The sequence below is a fragment of the Hyposmocoma kahamanoa genome, unplaced genomic scaffold, assembly GCF_003589595.1.
Source record: "Hyposmocoma kahamanoa isolate Upper Pololo Valley unplaced genomic scaffold, ASM358959v1 94, whole genome shotgun sequence".
NCBI lineage: Eukaryota > Metazoa > Arthropoda > Insecta > Lepidoptera > Cosmopterigidae > Hyposmocoma > Hyposmocoma kahamanoa.
Genome location: NW_020654878.1, coordinates 10,749,973 through 10,761,369, shown reverse-complemented (window position 1 = coordinate 10,761,369; position 11,397 = coordinate 10,749,973).

The window sequence follows — 11,397 nt, the reverse complement described above, 5'->3', positions numbered from 1 at the left end:
AACATTTATATTCAATGTGCATGTGACAGCTCATTACAATTTCAAAACCCAAAATGTATATTGAATTATTGACAGATTGCAAATTGTTAACACACAATATCGTTTCAAATACGTAGTGTATTTGTGACGATATACGAAATGTAAAGCTTTTGTAATACTTTCGTAAGGCAAAGCTTCTTTACAAATAAATAAAATATTGTGATGGGTTTATCTTGATTACAAACATCGCATCAATGAGTTAATAAGCAAGACGTAACCCGATATCGGCTTTTGACTAATTACATCAGCATTACTTGGCCGTCAAATTATTCATCAATATCCGACGCCTCAATTTCGACAAAGGCTCGGCGAGAACACGAAAATTCATCAAAACTTTATTGAAGCTGAAACAATACATCAAGGCGCTAAAACATCGTAATAGCCTCAAGATTGATCGTTCAGGGCTGCAAGCATTATCGGGCTCTGGTATTGTTGTTGGGAGCCTCCTTTCGCGCTGTTTACCTTGTCGAACAATGCCCGTCGCACCACACTGATTTAATTGCCGCATCCGACTAAGAAAACTTCCTGCATAACAATCATCGTTTTCATATTAATTACGATCAATTATATGCCTAGAATTTCAACAAATAGCACAACTTTATTAAAGTTACACAAGAAAAACAACACGGCCTTTCCAAAATTGACAAAAACTCTGTAAACGAAAGGAAATTACAACATAAAGAAATGGGATATTAAAAGAAAGGGCAAAAGAATCCTTGTAAAGATTTATTTCGTTTCAAACTTTTTCATGCTTTTAAATATTGATTCTCTGACTTGAGTGATTCACATTTTTTCGAAACGTAATGCACAAGTTTCTGTTCGTGATCGCAAAAAGTTTTATAGGAATCTGTGCGCGCCCTAATTCTTTGATCTAAGTTCTGTGTCTCGCAACCGCTCATGTCTTTTGGATTAAGAAACTGTTTATTTTCTCAGAATAATAGCAATGCCGACATAATTTAATTGGTACCTACATATATTCAAAAATAATATAAGTGCACTATCATTGAAGTCTGTTTTTCAATTCGATAAAATTGAAATTGGAATAGTTTTGAACACTATACTAAAAATATGGCTACAGAAGTCCGAAATAAATGAAAAATAACTCATTATTATACGCATATAACTTACTATGGGCACAGGTCTCCCTTAAGGAGTGAGAAGTACAATAATTATTTGCTTTTTGAATAGTATACAAAGTGATATGACCCAAACACGTGAAAAGAAGGGATACAGGTACAGGGATACAACAACAGATGTTCCCCGTCATAGGCAAGGAAGCGCGACGAAGTAGCGGCGGTGCGTCAGTAGGCCCGGCACGTCTGTGAACCCTGTCGGGCTTCATACACCGCCTGGCCGGCGACATCTGCACATTTTCGGTGTTATCGACTCGAGGACACATTTTTATAGGAACAAATTTAATCTAAGCAGAAGGAGGGATCAGTCTCGAGAGTGCCCTGCGCGCACGTGTCCCACCGTCGTGAGCACGGGCTAACGATTTTTCACTGAACGTTGTTATGTGTCCGATAAAAGACTTTATGTTGAAATTGCCGTTCGGATCCCTTCAAAGATTACCTCTCTACACTTGAAACATCGGCACTTTAAGAAACATTTACGTATTTACAAATAGGCTTATTTACTTCAGTACTTTTGGAACGAGTCTAGCATAAACAAGGCAATAAAATTCAAAATAGCAAGCAATATAAGACTAAGCGGCCCCTTTTCCTTCAGTGAAGCCATAGCTCATCATAAAGTTGAAGGTGAACACTGAGGTTAAACAAGCTCTCGCCTCTCCTCGACGTCATTAAGTTTTTGTAACTCTTTCCCGGGGCTCAGCAGGGATGTAGCTTGGTGCGAAGAAAATTTTCTTAGAAAAACAATAAATTTTCTGCGAGCATCGCTCGAGTGAATTTCGGTGTCGGCAGAGCGAGAGCACGCTCGCCATAATATATTGAATTTGAAACGAACAAACTTTTGCGTTCTCCTTTTCCCACGTGTAAAAAGATTTTCCTAAATGTTTACGATGCAATAATTTTTGTTTGAGTTCAAAGAAGAAAAGGATTTGCCTTATCCCCTGAATACACAACGTGTTCTTCGAGGGCGTTATAAAACCTTCAAGGGAACAGAGCTATTGTCGGAGTCGTCATCTATATATAGACGATATTACTTGTATTATTTCCGAGTAGGATTACGGAATGTTTGCATGTAAATGTCCACATGGTAAATAATATCGGACATGAATCTAAATTCTGCCGCAACTCAAAAAGAGTGAAATTGAGAAAACACAATTTGAAAGTTCAATAAATTACAAAAGGAACCAACAAATTTATATTCCCGTTTAAAAGTGGATAACTAAATATTATATATAAAAAAATAATCCCATTATTCCTAACAAGATACATTCAGTTTTTTTTTTGAACATTCAAATCTTGGCTTATCAATTCTAAAATTTTTGAGTGACAACAGTATTTGGTTTCACGTACGATATGCTAGAGACAGCAAAAGTGACGTATGTAGCAAAACGTTTTGTAGCAATGGAGCTTGTGAAAGATTTCGTCCAGGGATGTACTGCCACCTTATCTGTTTCTGTTAAAGTAAAATTTTAAATACGTTTGACGTAACTTTTACTTACATACCACGACAAATGTATTAGTAAATGCTCAATAAAGACGTTATTTCACTCCGTCAGTCTTATTTCATAGAAAATAGCAGCAGTAGAGATTCTTGTGAAAGAGTTCGCCCAGGGAACTCTTTCAGAAGACTAACTGCTGCCTTACCTATTTCTGCCGCCAAGCAGTAATGTTAGCGTTACTGCATTCCGGTTTTAAAAGGTAAGGGTGCTGGTGAAATTACAGGCACATGGAACTTGTCAACTTATGCCTCAGTGCGACAGGCGCAGTGAAAGTGCCTCTTTTTTTTACGGCATGTAATAATCCAAAAAAGCCCTACTTACTCGTAAACCTGTGTACGTATTCTCACACAATAATAGTAGAATTTCCAGTCTATTTAAAATTCATACTTATTGTATCTCCATCGTCATTTATTCATTTTCTCAAGTATTTGTTTTGTTTACACGATAACACTTCAAAGGTTTGACACCATCCCCCAAGAAAGAAATAAATAATCAGAAAGAAACCCGCGTAATCCTATTTCCCTTTCATCCTGGAAATATCAATAAAAGTTGCAGAATGGATGTAACTTTTCAAACATCTATTGATCGCACAACACTTTGTATCGCAGATTTACCGCCTGTTAAACCGCAAAAAATATTGGTGAAAAGGTGTGAACTCTCGAATATAATCCTCGACGATTTGCGGAATAAAAAAAGCAGTTGCTGAAGCTTAGATATTAGATTTGCGGGGCCCGGCACCCCTTTCATCCGTACTTAACGACCTCACTATTTATTTTCAAACAAATACCAAGTATTAATGGAATGAATCAAATTGTTTGTTACTCGGTTTCTCATTTTAAACGCATTTAATTACTATGTTCTTTTGTCATTAATTCCGTGGCCCCACCAAATAACCGTGTACATGGTTTAAGAAGATTATTTCTGAAAAGAACTATACATTCACGTAAATGAGGAACTTAAATATAATAACACTTTGTAAGCAATAAACATATTGCACCATACGATAAACGCCAAATGCATAATCTTGGAAACAAAATATGTACATTTTTCTAAGTGGTGAGTAGTTTTGAAACAACCATCATAGCATACTGTGCAAGAGCGTTAGGTATGCGTTTGCGCACGCGGTGCCTACACAGATCGTCAATGACAATATATATATATATAAATTAATACTATCAAGTGACGGCACGAATATGTGCCTGATGCAAAGCTACGATGCACGCCTATCTCCATAACATATGCTGTGCCACTTGGAGCTTTAATTCGCAAAGATCTGAGGGGCAATGCCACTGTACCTGTCGCCCTGAGACATAAGTTAACTAGTCTTATGTGCCTGTAATTTCACCAGCACCCGTAGCTTTCAAAACCGGAACTCATTTATACCCACATTACTGCTTGGTGGCTGAAATGGGTAAGGTGGCAGTACTTCCCCAGGGAAGGGTTCGTCCAGACGAACTCTTTCACAAGGAGCTATATAAATGTATAATATGTGTCAAGGTATGACTATGTGTATGTGCATGCTACATGCATTGCGGCATTGATTATTGTTTATTATTTGATAATTTTTATTATTTGTATATACGTAAGATTAGTCATTTTGTTTTCATTAATTTTGTATATTTTTAATGTTATTTGTAGTACCTACCTATGTTTTTTCTTTTTTACATATATAACACATGTTGCATGTTGGATACAAGTAGCTAAAAATGTGCAATATGTGGTGATAATCACCAACTTTAAATGACTACAGATTGTGGTGTCCGTGTGTTAAGTCATTGTATGATTGCATAAGGCTTACATAAATTGGCAAAACTGCCTCAGTGGCCGAACGGTTATCATACTGGACTGCCACGCAAGAGGTCTCAGGTTCGATTCCTGAGCCGGGAGAAATATTTGTGTGGCCTACAATTATTTCTCTTGTGAGTTTGGGCGTAATTTGTGGTTGTCTACGTGTGTGTTCATGGCACCCGCGACACAAGGTCTCCCTAGTGCGAGGCTATGAGTGTGTAAACAAATCTAAAAAAAAATAATTTACAATTCTTCTTTCCTTCTTCCTTAACCTTACATTATAATTGATTATTGTGTATAGAGTTCTGTGGTATTATTGTTAAAATCAAATAAACATTTATTATTACAATTATAATGAACGTATAGATAATACATATTTATTCTATGGCATGCAAAAGGCAATGAATTTAATAATTGTTAAAAAATGTTTGTTGTTTTTCCGTGCTATCGAAATAAAAACAACGTTCATCTTGCATGAAACTTCTATTGAACTCCTTATAGTATTAAGTCCTTAGTAAAGTGACTTCGAACATTTCATCTCTTATATATCAAAGTACCATTGACTAAATATAGAGTGAAGAGGGTAAGTAATGTTGTAATAGAAAAAGAATATGAATGGGTCTATTGTAGTAAGCAAGTAATGAATTCTTTTTAAATTTCCTTTCAAAATTATTTTGAAGCCGTAGTCACCTAATGGTTTGACTTCAAGCAGAGGGTTCGAAACAGGGCTTGCACCTCTGAGTTTTTCGGAATTTATTTGCAAAATGTAATTTAACATTTGCCTTGAGCTTTTCGGTAAAAGAAAACATAATGATGAAACCTGCACACATCTGCAAGTCAATTTAATGATATACGTGAAATCCCTAATCCGCAATGGGCCCGCGTGGGAACTACAGCCCAAACACTCCCATTATATAGGAGGCCTGTGCTTAGCAGCGAGACTATAATATAAGCTAACTCTTAAAATATTTTAACCGATCGACATTACGCGTATTTTTATCGTTATAAATAAATAGTAAATAAAATAAAAATGTATTTATTTCTCAAATTTTATACATATCATAGATGAGGTTTTCCCATTAACCAAATTCATACTTTGTTGGGAAAGCCTCGCAACGCCCCTGAGCTTACATTGCAAACTTTACTAGCAGTAGAGCTCCTTGTGAAAGAGTTTGTCCAGGGAAGTACTGCCACCTTATCTATTTCTGCCGACAAGTAGTGATGTCAACATTACTGTGTTCCGATTTTGAAAAGTAATGCTCTGGCCACACGGAGGCGGCCGCGCGGCCGCGGAAGTGTTCCGGGCGCGGGAATTTTTGTAATGTACCAGTTGTTATGAACCCTGCCACACTGAAAGGCGCGGCGAGGCGGCGCGGTGCGGGGCCGAGCGCCATGACAAACAGGCAGAGCGGGCGCGGGCCGCGGCCGTAGCGACCGCGGGGCGGGTGCGGGCGCGGGTGTTGTAATACATTGAGATCTATGCAACCGTTCACACAGAGCGTCAGTGGCGGGGTGCGATCCGGGAGCGGAGCTTCAGCGGGCTTGGGCGTTGTATTTTTTTACAACTGTGGAATGTGTTTTATTTGATTTTAATCAAGTTTCAAGATGAACTCGACGGAAAAACTTGTATCCTTCTTATATCATTGGTGCAATCATACCCCAGTTTATTTAATACAAGTGATAGAAATTATAAAAACATAGAAATGATTTGGGAAACAATTCCAAGGAGCTAAATCAAAGTCGTGAGTATATTTTTTATGTTTTTAATTATTATTAAAATAATTAATAATTTTTTTTCTGATTCAATTGCATAATCAGACGATCTTTAAATAGGTCATTGGCCTCAAGTGGTTGAGAATCGCTCTGTTGAATCGTTACCGTTCTTACTTTAATAAAATCGTGTAAACAACACGTGCCTTTGATAACTTCTATTGTCGTTTCAATATCACATTGCATAAGATGTCTATAGACTTGCGATTTCTGTGTTAGCTGGCCGAATATGTTGTGGAAAACGTCTCCATCAATAACAATCAACTGTGAGATACCTCTTCCACCGCCAGAAATACCATCTTCACCAGAGATAGCTGTGCCAATACCTCCAACGAAAAGGAAATTAGACTCTCAAGGCGACGTGAATAAAGTTTTAAATTATTTAAATAATAAGAAAAAAACATGAGACCGTAGATTATCTGTTTAATACACATTTAACAATAACAATTTAACAAACAAACAATTATGCAGAAACTTTTAAAAAACTGAAACCCACAATTCAAGCCGAAATCAAATTAAAACTGCACACATTTTTACAGAAGCTGAACTGAACGACCTAGAAGAAAATCAAATTTCAGTAGCACTGGTACAATCTCCTTCATTTCATTGCTCCCGAGTGTATAAGTAGGTACATAAGTTAAGTATAATTTCAATTATACATAGTTCATAATAATTTAAGTAGGTACATAAAGTTAAATAGAATTGTTGTTGATTCTACAAATCTTAGATGCCTGTTATTTGTTAAAATAAAAATTCATGGGCCGTAGGAAGTCAGCATTAGACTGATAGTAAAAGAAGTTTGAATTAATTGTGTTAAGATTGTTGATTGTTCATAATAATGTAACTTTCGATAGGGACCTATTAATTATTTGTTATAATAAAAATGCGATAGTTACAAATAGAAGTTTCAAGTTAACTATGTTAAAATTGCTGCTGTGTGGCCTGACTTTAAGGGTGCTGGTGAAATTACAGGCACATAGGGCTTGTCAACTAATGTGTCAGGGTGACGGGCACAGTGGCAGTGCGCCTCAGATCTTTGCGATTTAAAGAGCTGAGTGGTACTGCAACTTTTATGGACAGTCCTTGTGACTTACCATCAGACGCACAACCTGTTCGTCCTATCACTTGATATTAGAAAAAAAACTTATAGTGAATTAATAGGTTAGTATACTTATATCTCTCTATATAAAGAATGTTAATATTAGGGGTTAAAGTATGAAATTGCCGTTTTATTGCAATAGGTTCTTTGAATTTTCATAGAATCTTCATGGTTTGAGGTTTTCGAATGAAACTTTTTTCAAATGGGTTCTGTGATTTTTTTTTTTTTAAATTTGAAACATTTGAATATCAACTTTCAATTGTTTTTGTTATTCAATTTAGACAAGAAAGATGGATACTGCGAAAATTCGAGTGATTTTTGAATACGAGTTCCGACGCGAAACTAACGCGGCAGAAACAGCCCGCAATATCAATGCTGCGTTTGGAGAGGGGTCTACTAATGAACGCACCGTGCGATTTTGGTTTAAACGCTTTCGTGATGGAAATTTCGACTTAAAGAACGAGCCACGAGGAAGACCGCCCACACAGGTGAATAACGATGAATTAAGAGAGATAGTGGAAGCCGATCCTAGTCAAACTACCCAGGAATTAGCGGCATGGTTTAACGTTACCTTACCCACAATATTGACTCACTTGCGTCAAATCAATAAAATAAAAAAATACGAAAAATGGGTGCCTCATGATTTGACTGATCTGCAGAAAGAAACGCGTGTTGAAACTTGTGTTGCCTTGTTGAACCGGTACAGTAATGAAGGAATATTGGATCGAATTGTAACATGTGATGAAAAGTAGATTCTTTATGATAACCGGAAAAGAAAAATGCAATGGCTGACCCCAGGTCAAATGCCACAACAGTGTCCTAAAGCAAAACTTACCAATAAAAAGGTAATGGTAACTGTTTGGTGGTCTCAGCATGGTGTTAGTCACTATAGTTTTCTCCGATCTGGTCAAGCAATAACGGCAGATGTCTATTGTGCCGAACTCCGAACCATGTTGACAAAACTAGCAGTAAAACAGCCCCAACTCATGAATCGATCTTCACCATTATTGCTCCACGACAACGCGAGACCTCACACAGCACGAGAAACCATTTTGCCTCTTCAGGAACTGCAGTTAGAAACCATTCGTCATCCTCCGTATTCACCAGACCTTGCTCCAACGGACTACCATTTTTTTCGTGATTTGGACAATTATCTACGTGACAAGAAGTTTTCTTCCCAGGAGGCAGTACAAAATGCTTTCACACAGTTTGTGCAGTCTAGATCGTCGGAGTTCTATCGCAAAGGCATTAATAACCTTCCCATGAGATGTCAGCAATGTATAGATAATAATGGCAACTATTTTGATTAAATAAATTTGTTAAAAATTTAAAAAATAAACAATTTAGATTTTCAGTACAAATCGGCAATTTCATACTTTAACCCCTATTATGTAAATGTAGTAATAATGTGAAATTCGAAGTGTTGGCAACATTGACTTACAATTGTAAGTCAATGGTTGGCAATGATATTCGTTGTAAAATATTTTCCACTTCTCCACATGTAAGAGTACGTAACCAGTGGATTAGCGCTTTCCTACAATCAAAGTGCTGCATAGGATAAATTTGTAATGTTTTGTCAATAAAGTAGTAAACAAATACTCACTGTAAGTTGTATTGTCGAATAGCAAATGCTGTACGAATACCGCGTGAATATGCTACAATATAGTTTCCTCTTTTATTTTGTCTTTGTTCCTTTATTTCTCTTTTTTTGTGTAATTATATACAATAGATTAGTATTAAACAATACTTTAGATTTTTACATTATCATCATGACTATAAATTTATGTATGTAAATTTCAAGAAACTTAAATTAAAGTTAGCACCCACTTAGTTTTCAAATCTTTTATCGGCAAAGCCGACGGACCCATTTGTTCGTTGTTCTAAACTCATCATTTAACCGAATTTGTTTTAGCGGTATATAAATACACTACTAACTAAATTTAGTGTAAAGTGAATATGGGTCGTTGTAGAGATTATAATGAGTAAATCGAAAGATGAAAATTTCGTTAACAAGGTCGACGTGGTCCTGGCGCTGATTAACAAGAAAAGGAAGTTGTACATTTTCGACAATTACAATTGATCATAATTTATTTTTGTAATAAATTATTATTCATCAAATTTAAATAAAACAGGAATCTCGTGGGCAGGTGGAGTATATTAATTGGCCATATTGACACAATGATAATCTGTATTAATATTTTGTGCTCATTGGACCGTATTGTCGTTTTCCGATGAAATTCATATCAATCTTGTTAGTGCTGACGTTAATTAAAGAAAATTTGTAAATATTAAAAAGATAAAATGATTTAATTTCATATTATTAGTTCACTTGTGATTGTAAGTTTAACGTAGACTGCTTAATATCGTGATACCTTGGAAACGAGAATTTTAGTAGCAGTAGAGCTCCTTGTGAAAGAGTTCGTCCAGGGAAGTACTGCCACATTACCTATTTCTGCCGCCAAGCAGTAATGTGAGCATTACAACGTTCCGGTTTGGAAGTGCCCTAAAATCTATGCGATAAAGCTCTGAGTGGCACTGTAACTATGTCACTTACCACCAGGCGCATGACTTGTTCGTTCCGTCACTTGAAATTATAAAAAGACTGTTTTTTCGAATCCAAATCGCGTATATCTGTTTTTTACAAAACAAACCAACGTATCGGGCTCTTTACAGTTCCCATTGCCACGCTCACGGCTGACTGAGGTGATAAAGTCATAACCCGTTGTCTGATATTAATGCAAACCGCTAATGCAATTTTTATTTTATTTTCAATTTACGAAAGAACACAATTTGCGCTACATATATTCTGCAAAATATTTTATTTTAACAATATGAGTTTTTACTGAATTAAACTTAATAAATTAAAAGCTAAATTTAAAAATAAATTAATATTAATAAGTAGTCTGCTTGGGATTTTTCATACTCGACCCCAAACTGGAGAAAAAAACTTTTGCAATTATTGTGAAAAATATGGTGATTTGCATTTAATTTGACATAACTAGTCGATGATTTCGCCATTTCAGTTAACCGCGACCATGAAATCGGAAAAGATCACGAAACATTTTTTTTTTTAATATAACAATAAATGTAACAATTGCGAAAACGTCGATAACGTGACACCTTTTAAAAGAAAAGATTCAGAACACTAAAAATACGTAATCTTACCAATATTATAAATATTAATGTTTGAATGATTACTACTCAATCACTGTAAATAGACTAAATTTTCGTCTAATGCTTGCTATGTGAATCGTTTCTGAACACTTGAAAAAATCAAACTAAAACACGACCCAGACGTTAATATTATTAGACAGACTGAAATCCTTGGAATTATTGTATAATATTATTTTATTGTGCTTGCTGTTTTTCAATCAAAATATTTACTATATAATGTTCATTTCAAGCCGCTAACCGGTGCTGGATTTTCCATTAGTCTAATAAATTAATTCGGTGTTCACCACACGGCTTTTCATTGCAACATTTGCTCGTAATCAGTCTTCCTGCTATCGTCATTAATTATAGCTAAGTGGCGCAAATTATTCCAAGAATCGACCATACCTTAAGGAGATTCGATTTTAAGTAAATAATATGCAGCATGTAATAAAAAGGCGGACCCAATTTACAAATGTGATTACATTCAGTCGAGAAAAGGAATTTCCTAGTGACTTCGTATCAAATTTTGTTTTTGAATTATTAGCATTACTTTTCATAGATTGCGTAGGTTTATGGAGATATAAACAAGCCTTTGGTACAGTAACAGATGCACACTTTATTAGATAGCCCTCAGCAGTTGTAAAGTAAGTTAATTAACACTTTTGCGTGTTTCCGCGTTTAAGTTACATCATCCAGAATAGAATATATTTATTTATCAGAATATAACAATTATACAGAACTTATTTATTTATTAATTTTATTTCATCGTCATCATCATATCAGCCGGAAGACGTCCGCTGCTGAACATAGGCCTCCCCAAAGAATTCCAGACCAGCTGATCGAACGTGATGTGCATCCATCGGTTACCCGCCGCCCTTACCAGGTCATCCGTTCGTAGTCTCCATTTGAGAACCTTTCT